Consider the following 10,145-nt stretch of genomic DNA (forward strand, 5'->3'; position numbering starts at 1 on the left):
CTCCTAGTCATGCTGATTCACCTCCATTCCAGAGATCAGAGACATTATCTCCTGTTGTATCCATAGTGTCTAGTATCTGGCACATAACAGGTGCTTGATAAATAGTGACCATGTGACTTCACTGTCACTGTTGGTTTCATTTACCTTGTATCTACACAATAACAAAGTCAACACTTGAGGACCATGGGGGAACATTTAGCTGCTGGGGTGTGGGTGGTGGGGCATTGGAGTTCAGCCCTGGGTCCTTTAAGGCTATTTAACAAGGGACTATGCACTTCTAATCAGGGATCTTGTCCTTTGCCTTCTGTGTCCATCCTACCACCTCAATCCTCAGTGAAAGTAGTGAATTAGACCTCAAGGAAGTCATCATCTCACAGTAGAATCCTAGAGGGCCCTGACAGTGAGGGTGAGTTGGGGGCCCAGCAGGTGACAGGTAGGACTAGGCTGTGGGATGTTCCAGTCAATTCCCAAAGTAGGGGGAGATAGGATAACATGTACACACAGAGATGAGATCACTTATAATTGTAATTTCTAGATCTGTAGTCTTGGGTGATGGAATGGCAGATTTCCTCTCTCTCTCTAACATTTATCCCCCCTTCCTCCTTAGGTTGGAAATCTAGATTTGGGGCAGGGTACCAGCGGGTTTTTGCAAGCTACTTCTTAATCTGCCTCTCCCTGTTTTCCTAGCTGTGAGGTCCAGTTCTCAAGCTCAAGTTCCCCTCTTCCCCTTCTTCAAGGTCATCAATCCTGGTTCAGAAAAGGCGAGAGGCCACTTTTGAATGTCAAGAGGAACTGGGGTGGCGGGACGGAGCGAGGGTGAGAGAGAGGTTGCGGTAAAAGAGAAGAAACGGGAGAGAACAGGCTTGAAGATGAAGGAAAGTGGAGGTGGAGAGGACAAAGAGGCCGGGCCAGAAGGGCCAGGAGAGAGAAGCTGCTGCCAAAGTGGTGGGGATGGGAGGGGAAGTAGGGATGTCTGAGAAAGGTGCAAGGAGGTTGGATTGGCCAGAGAAGGTAGGATCGTGGTGGGGTCTAGACATAGGCAAGCTTCCAACCCCCGAATCCCAGTTCCGTGGGCTCAGTCACGGGCCCCGGGAAGAGCGCATCCCAAGGGTTGGTAGCTCTTCCCCGCTCCGGCTGATCTCATATCCCCACCGCGGAAAGCCTGGAGGGGGTGGCAGGAGTCGGGGCAGAGTCGGGTCATCACCTCTCCCCATCCAAACTCGGGGCCCACTGCAGCCCGGCACGGCGCGGCGGGGCAGACGGAATAACCCGAGCACTGGGCACCGACTGAGGGGTAGGAGGCAACAAGGGCGCTTCAGGTGGCTCCTCCTGGCTGTTTAAAGTTTGAGGCAGGCGAAGCAGCCGGCTCTGTCCTCCCTCAGCCGCCGCCCGCGGCTCCGCTAGTCCTGGTGTCCTCGGCTTCGCCGTCATCCTCTGCCGGTCCTACGCCCAATTCCCTCTCGGCTCCCGCCCGGCTCGGGTCCCATCCCCTCTCCTGTCTGCATCTTTCCCTGTGCCCGAGCGCCCCCCGCTCCCTCCCTCCTCGCTGGATCTCCGGCACGACGTGAGCGGAAAGTGAATGGGCAGCCCAACCACAAAGACAAATTACCATGAGAAAAATAAATCAGGAAATTGCCGTTCGCGTCCCGCGTTCCCGCCGCCGCACCCCTTTCTGAAAGCCTAGGCGAGGGGCTCCGGGACGGCTGCGTCTGGGGCCTGGCGGGGCCGAGTTAGGGCTCCGCAGGGCCCTGCCAGGGCAGGGAGTCTGGGAAGAATCCAGTGGGGACCTCCGCAGGCGGCGGCAGAGCGGAGACGCCCCGAGCGCGAGATTTCACACTCCGGGCAGGCGACGCGCTCCCACGCGCCTAGCTGCCCGCACTCTGCCCCCACCGGGTCTATTCGTTCGCCCTCTCGGAGCCTCCATCTCGCCGTCTCAGCCCCGTTCTTTCCCAGCCTTTCGTTCGTCCGTCCCCTCCCTTGGGCCCAGCCCCGGATCCCCATCCCGGTGTGCAGTCCAGACACACAGATCGCGGCCGGGCCAGTGCCCCGGAGCAGGAGCCGGCGGACCGTGTGAGCGCGGCAGCACTGTGGGCGCCCCCGCCGAGGTGGCAGCGGGCAGCGAGGAAGCCCGGGGGCTCCCTCCCCTCGGCCCGCAGTCTCCGCAACCTGGTTCCAACTTGTCAGCGCCGCTGGGCCCCTACCCTTCTACCCACCCGAGTTGCTGAAGTTTGCAACTTGCAGCCCCAGCCCGCGTAGGCGAAGCGTTCGGGACTCCAGGGACTCACCTCCGGGTTGCTGGCGCAGGTGCCGGGCTCCAAGCGGCTCCCGGTTCCCGGCGGCGGGGAGCGGCAGAGGGGAACCGGGAGGACTCGCGGCCCGTCTGGGAATGGGCGGCCGCGCAGGAATGGCCCTCGACCCTCACTCGGCGCTCCAGTGCAGCCGCGACCCGGGTCCGCGCCGGCCACGCTCGGGTCCGCCAGCAGCAGTCCGACGCGCCGCCGACCCGCCCGGCTCCGCCGAGCTGGGCTCGGGCGGCAGCCCCCGCGCTCCAACTAGCTCCCGACCCGGCGCGCGGCTGAGAGCAGAGAGGAGACCGAGGGGGCCAAGGAGGGAAGGAGAGGCTATGGGGGAGGAGTTGGGAGCGAGGGGAGAGAGGGAGGGGGAGCGCTAGCGAAAAGGAGGAGGGGGCTGGAGAGGACCTGCCGCGGCGCGCGCGCCACCCGCCAGCCCCGTGGCGCGCGAGGAGCGCAAGGGGGCGCCCTGCACCTCCGCGTTCCCGGGATCGGCCCGGCTCCCGCCCTAAGTCTGCCAAGTGTGCTTACCCGGAGGATAGATAGAAGTCCCGCTCCGTGGTCGGCGTTCGAGAGGCGAGACACAGGTCCCTGGAGCACTTGATCCCTTTTGCCACATCCTGCCTTACCGTCCTCGGTAAGCCCGGTCTCGAACCCGGCTTTGTGCCGGGGAGTCTGCGCACCGGAACTCTGCCCACCCAACCGCTAGAACCTCAAGAAATTCTCCCTTCCCCTCGGCTCCCCACCTCCGCAGCCCTATCAGCTGGAGACGATCTTTCTGCCTGTGGTCTAGAAGGGGGAAAGGATCTCGTACACAACAGGGGAAATCTGATATTAAAAATGCAGTCGAAGGGCGTGAGGCGAGGCTGCTGGGCTGGACTGGAAAACTAGAATTGGCTTAGAAGGGTTAACTGTACAAGCTGCACGACCTGGAGAGAACGTCTCTAAGCCTCAGTTTCTTCAGCTGTAATACTAGGCTTGGTGAAATCTATCCCTCCTGAGCAGGTTGAGTAGAGGCTACAATGAGTCCCATAACATCAGGAACATTGGGAGGGCATCCAAGAAATTAACGAGCCGGGAAGGCGGTGAGGGGCTCTCAACTGAGGAGGGAAGGTTGAGTGCGACCACACTGAACAAGGCTGAACTGTTTACAAGTGTAAGTATCTTAGTGTTTCTGATAGCTAGAAACCCGGAGGGAAAGACTGGGAGCAAGCTTCAAATCCTGTCTGCCCGGCTGCAAGAGGGATGGGAAGAGAGCCCTCTGCTGAACGAAGAAAGGTATTCGAAAAAAAAAAAAAACATTGTTTTTTAAGGTGACCTAAGAAAAGAAAATGCAAGAATGAAGGATAAAGACAAAGACCCTGAAAAATTAAACCAGGGGAAGTGTGATTTTAAGGGCAAGCCAAAGAGAACTGCGAAATCAAAATGGATAAGCTGGAAGAAGGAAAACATTAAATGACTTTCTAGAGTATGCCAGAAACTGAAGAATTAGAGTGAATCATTTTACTTAACAAAATTCTGGATAAAGGAAATCCCAGGTACAGCAGAGGGATGGAGACAGTAATCAGAGGCATCCTCTCTCTCTCTCTCTCTCTCTCTCTGTCTCACACACACACACACAGACCCCTCTGAACCAAGGAGAGAAGCAATTTGGCCAGGATGATGGGAAAGAAAAAAAAGAAAGAATCCTGGAAGGGTGTTTATGAGATGCTGCAAAAAGGGACACTGCACAATCTCAGAAATAATGCCTTTCTAGGGCAACAGGAATGCTGAAATTCATAATGTGCTGAATGGAGAAGAACTTGCAAAGGTAAGACATTGGACAAGAGGAGAGAGAAGCAGACAAGGGGAAAAGGAAGGGAATGGGCATGTCATGCATACTAGTCACACACCCCGTCCATTTAATTAGGGGTAGAAATCAAGTTAGAAGAGGTTAACACAGGGCATCGAGTCCAAACCCTTCATTTTACAGACCGGGCAATGAGAACTAGAGGGGAAGCATTTGTCCCAAAGTTGCAGGCTGGGGTGGGGCAGGTCTCTTGAGCCTCCTTCCACTACTGTGAGTGTTGTCCTTCCCACACACCCCATTCCCATTTCCTACAGAACTGTGGGGACTGCTTTGTTATTGCAAAAATATAAGTGTGTGTGAAATATAGACACCTTTTAATTAATATAAAAATATGAAAATATTCTCTATATAGCAGGGAAAAGATATGAGTAGGAGAGTTTCCCATTTGTCTGGTTGGGAGAGTAGACAAAGTGCCTTCTGAGCCGTGGTCGGCAGCAGCTCTCTGTTGCTGCTGCTGCTAAGTCACTTCAGTCGTGTCCGACTCTTCGACCCCATAGACCATAGACAGCAGCCCACCAGGCTCCCCCATCCCTGGGATTCTCCAGGCAAGAACACTGGAGTGGGTTGCCATTTCCTTCTCCAATGCATCAAAGTGAAAAGTGAAAGTGAAGTCGCTCAGTCCGACCCTCAGTGACCCCATGGACTGCAGCCTACCAGGCTCCTCCACCCGTGGGATTTTCCAGGCAAGAGTACTGGAGTGGGGTGCCATTGCCTTCTCCAGCTCTCTCCTGCAAGGCAATAAAAATCTTGTCCATCCTTCACCATATTCTCTTACCCTCCCTCTCTTTTCCACTACGTTTTGATTGTTTTTTCCTTCTTCCTTTCCACTATCGCTTCATGCTTCTTCCTGGCTCCCCCTCTCCACATTATGAATGAGTGTGAGAGAGGGCTCAGTGCAGGAAGAGAAGAGAGGAGACCCCAGTCTGGGGACATAGCCTGGGAACCCTTCATTTTCAAGGGAAGCAGGAACCAAGAAAGGGAAATACCCAAGGAGACACAGAGGAGCAGAGATGCTTGGGATGCTGGGCTAATTAAGCCTAACTGGATTCTACAGTTTTCTATTGATGAACAGTGATTACTTAAGAGCTCTCAATACAAGAGAGCTTCAGAAGCCCACACTTTAGGAAGGGACAGTTATTTTACTAGCCTGGCTTATCACCTGCTTCAGGCATCCGCAGTGCTTGGCAAACCCAGCCAGGTTAGAATCTCTGAATCATTTACTAGGAACAAAACCTGGGTTGTTGACCCCACCACCACAGTGTCACTGCCACCGTCTGTCACTTTGCTTAAACCTTTGCAATAACCTGCGCAATAATTACTTCTATTAGGAGCAGTTAAGCAGAATGTAAATAAATCAATTAATACAGAATTATCCAAAACAAACATGCTAAAGAGCAGTGAACATAGAGAGTGAGAAGGAGTTCTTAGAATTCACTCTTGACCTAGAAATTCCAAACTTACCTTTAACTAAGGTACCAGGAAGTTAAGAAGTCCAGATTCTCATGCTCAAGGGTGACAAAGCTGGGAGCCCACCTGAAGGCATTTTCTAGATCTAGCTACTTCTGAAAAACAAGAGTGCAGCCTCTCCCAGGAGTGTGTGGAGGTGTGTGTGTGTGTGTATCTTCCCACCTGTTCATAGCCCAGACACAAACACAAATCTGGCCTTGTGGCAAAAGGCAAACAAGCCATAGCCACTCGTATAACAATAGGAGAGAGAGAATTGAAAAAAAAAAAAGAAGGCACCAATCACTTATAATGTCCAAGTAGATTTCTGGCCCCAGAATCACTTGCTCATTGCACTTGGGGATGGAAGAGAAAAAAGAAAATTCCCACCCACCCCAGAAGTCATTGTCAGTTTTTAAACCAAAAGCACACTTAGGTCAGAGTAACTGAAGTGTCACTAAATGACAGCTTTGTCATTGTCCTGAGCTGATGGGAGAGAAGAGACCTTCCTTCCTTCCTTCCTTCCTTCCTTCCTTCCTTCCTTCCTTCCTCCCCAGACATTTTAAGTGCCACTCTCAATGCTCAGTGGAGAGGTCATAGGAAGAAGAGACAACTAGAGCCATGATCACAGCAAATGCAGGACCAGAGCACTGGGGGCATGTGAAGGGCCAGCCAGCAGCTCTAGTTGGTGGGGCTAAGGAGGTTTTCCCAGCAAAGGGCCCTTCTATCTGGGAATGGAGACAGGACAGGAATTTGCCAGACAGAGAAGTGGGAGGAGGCAGATCATTCCAGGCAGAGGAAATAGCATGTATGAAAGCACACAGAGATATAATTAGATTTCTGTTTTGAAAGAATTACTTGGCCCTGGTTAACAAATTCAGAGAGAACTTAAGCAGTAAGTGTGAACAGGTGCATTGTTGGTGGAAAGAACACTGCACCCATAAGGTTCCCAGTGCTGAGACCAGCTTGGCTGCTGGCCACTGCCGAGCTGGGGGTCCTTGAACAAGCCTCTTAACCTCTCTGACCTGAGCTCCTCATGACTAAAGTGAGAGGGGTTGATCAACTGTTTCCTAAGGTCCTCCTGGTACAACATTCTGTGATTCTAACTCTCCCTGCAGATACTTCTTCAAGTTATGTCTTTTACATGTTGGTGCTCTGAGTCTTTTCCATGTGTTCAGCACTTCACAGCTTACAAAAGTCTTTTTCATGTGATATCCTTTGGCCTTCACGCCCTGCAAAGGAGATAGCCACACTGCTTCTTCGGGCTGGTCTTGTCCAGCCCTTGTCCAACCATCTCTCTGCTGATGACGTCTAAATTTCCGTCAGTAGCTCTGACCTTTCTCCTAAAACCTGATGCCTGCTGTCCTCCTCCAGCTGGACATCTTACAGGCATCTCAGACTTAACATGTCCAGCACTTAACTTCTGATTATCTTTCCCCAAACCATCTTTTCCCTGAGAATTCTCCAACCTGGTAAATTAAAACTCCAGTCTCTGAATTCCTCAAGCACCAAATTCTGAGGTCATTTCACACTCCACCTATAAACCATCAATAAGTCCCATTAAAATATTTTCAGAATCTGACTTCTGCTTACTGCCTCCTTTGCTGCTGCTGCTGCTGCTAAGTCGCTTCAGTCGTGTCTGACTCTGTGCGACCCCATAGACGGCAGCCCACCAGGCTCCCCATCCCTGAGATTCTCCAGGCAAGAACACTGGAGTGGGTTGCCATTTCCTTCTCCAATGCATCAAAGTGAAAAGTGAAAGTGAAGACGCTCAGTCATGTCCGACTCCTATCGACCCCATGGACTGCAGCCCACCAGGCTCCTCCGTCCATGGGATTTTCCAGGCAAGAGTACTGGAGTGGGGTGCCATTGCCTTCTCCAACTGCCTTCTTTACTAGCGCCCCAATTCAAACTGCTGTGTTTTCTCGCCTGGATGTCTGCCCTGCCTGTTTCCAACTTTGTGCCTACAGTCTGTTCTCCACACAGAAGTAATCCTCAGTCAGATCTTGCCCCTCCTCTGCTCAAAACCTTCCATGTCTCTCCAGCTCCCTAGGGGAAAAGCCACATCTCCACCAAGCCACGAGGCCCTTTCTGACGTCGTCACCTACCACTCTCCCGTCCGGCACTTCTACTTAGCCTCCCCAGCCTCTCCACTGCTTCTGGAGTCTCCTCTAGGCCTTTGCACTTACTGTTGTCTCCTCCTGGAAAGCTCTTCTGTCAGATGTCCACATGGTCATTCCCTCTCTTCCTTCAGAGTCTGTTCAAATATCAGTTCATTAGAGATCCATTACCATCCTTTCAAAAATGACAAACCCATGTCACCCCGAATCATTGTCTGACATTGTCCATATTTATTGTCTGTCTGCCCTGACCAGAATAAAAATTCCATGAAAGTGGAGACATTGCCTACTTTTGTTCATTGCTATACTCTTGGCCCACAGAATGGTACTTGGTAAAAAGAAGTGTACAATATTTAAGAATGAACCATTATTATTATCCCCATTTTACAGATAAGGAAACTGAGGTGTAGTGTGATAGCTTTTCTGTTTTCAGAGATGAGATTTGAACTTAGATTTTTCCATATCAAAATGTTTTATCCAATGGATGATCAGTTAACATCTGTATTTGCACCTAAAAACTTGTTAATAGAAGATACATATTAGAGTAAAACAAATACCAGTTGTTTTCTACCGAGTTCACCACATGTGTCCCTTGACCCACACAGCAGCTCTCCAAGTCAGAGCAGAGTGAAGATTGAGCTCTGAAAACCTCAGCCTCTGAATGGTCACCAACCCTTCATGTACAGTCATTCTGGTGTTATTTTTGCTTCTTGTATTACAGTTCTAATTTTTCTTCTCATTTCCTGAGAACATAAATCCCCTTCCAGGGCTTCACACATTGTCTCAGGCAAAGTGAAGATAAGTATGTACACGCACGCACGCATGCATGTACACACACACACATACACTCATGCACACATACACCATTTTCACATCTCCTAAGTCAGGGAGGTATGAGAAAAGGCAGGCTGACTTTGTAGTTTGCCCTTGGATTGACACCCAGGGGTTATCACATCTCACTTCTCAGGCAGTCAAGAGCACCTCTTCAACTTCCTCTTTCCTGATGTTTTGACAAACACTGTCAGACTGGGGCTGAGGATGAGTCAGGAGGAAGTGAGTTGTGGGAGGGGTGTGCAGGTCAGAAGAAAGGACAGGGGCATGGCTGGTCCCCCTGATGACACCAGCTTTCCTGGTAGATGCTCTAGATTAAGGGCCAGGTCAAGTGCTCAACTCCAGACGAGTGTGCAAGGGTCACTTTCTGGACATTTGGATCCAAGGAAGAACACAAGTCATGGCCACCCTTCTTGAAGACATTCGAAATAAGAACCATGTCATTCTCTCTGAGAACCATGGTAAAGCCACAGTGATCCTGGATGGGTCAGAAAGAATGTGTGTGGCCAAGAAAACCTACGCCACTGTCCCTAGAAGGGGATCTGAATCTTGAGAAGAGAATCCTGGGTTGTAACCAAGAAGAGGCCCAAGCCCAGCACTTAGAGGACCTGCGCAGGGCCAGACCTCTGGACGGAACTCAGGAGATATTGGAAAGAGACCCTGCTGCCTGATTTGGGATAGAAAATCGCTAACATGGTTGAGAGGTCCAGAAAGACTCCCTTACTCTGACCAAGATGTCTCTCCTCTGGTGTTCCATGGTCCCTGAAATCCATGGTAGGGAAACAATCAGTTCAGTTCAGTTGCTCAGTCCTGTCCGACTCTTTGCGGCCCCATGGACTGGGAGCACACCAGGCCTCCCTGTCCATCACCAGCTCCCGGAGTTTACTCAAACTCATTTCGGTGATGCCATCCAACCATCTCATCTTCTGTTGTCCCCTTCTCCTCCTGCCTTCAATCTTTCCCAGTATCAGGGTCTTTGCGAATGAGTCAGCTCTTTGCATTAGATGGCCAAAGTATTGGAGTTTCAGCTTCAACATCAGTCCTTCCAAGAGAAACAGTAGGTTGGCATAGTGCCTTGGGCTCACCCATAAATTAACAGCCCCTTAGCAGGAATGGAGGAAACATGGTAACTCCCTCCAGATTACCTACTGAGCACGCCACTGTGCGGGGACCATAAAACACATCCAGAATCCTGGCCCATGGAGGGCAGTCATTCAATACTTTATTACTAATTGAATATATGGAGAGATGCAGTAGGAGATGATATGGAACTGTGAGCAGGGCCAGATTAGGGAGGCCTTAAATGCCATGGAAGGGGGTTGGATTTAACCCTACAGGCCAGGCAAAGAGAATCATCTGGCATTTGGAGCAGGAGGCTGACGGGAGATGGGAGGCAGTGGGTGGACTTGAGTGAGAGATATCAGTAAGAGACCATTACAACAGCCTCTGAGACCTTGATTAGGGCAGACACGACAAAAATAATGACAAGCCCTAGGTCAGAATCTAAGGAATTGGAATACAGAATAGGGGACTGAGATGGAGAGAAGTAGGATTATAGGTGCCCAGAAAAGACGGGTGTGTGAGACAAGTAAATAATAAGGGAGAAAAACT

At 51.2% G+C, this 10,145-nt stretch overlaps 1 protein-coding gene across 1 annotated transcript in view; it reads right to left on the reverse strand.

Annotated features, from left to right (window-relative positions):
- Positions 1-2,715, reverse strand: part of SEMA5B (semaphorin 5B) — a 124,302-nt gene extending 121,587 nt beyond the window's left edge. Inside the window, exon 1 of the mRNA XM_070370185.1 lies at positions 2,286-2,715. The gene's annotated coding sequence lies outside the window, so the exon portion shown is untranslated. The remainder of the gene's footprint in view (positions 1-2,285) is intronic.
- Positions 2,716-10,145: the final 7,430 nt, after the last annotated feature.

The sequence above is a fragment of the Bos mutus genome, chromosome 1 (genome assembly GCF_027580195.1).
Source record: "Bos mutus isolate GX-2022 chromosome 1, NWIPB_WYAK_1.1, whole genome shotgun sequence".
Taxonomy (NCBI): Eukaryota; Metazoa; Chordata; class Mammalia; order Artiodactyla; family Bovidae; genus Bos; species Bos mutus.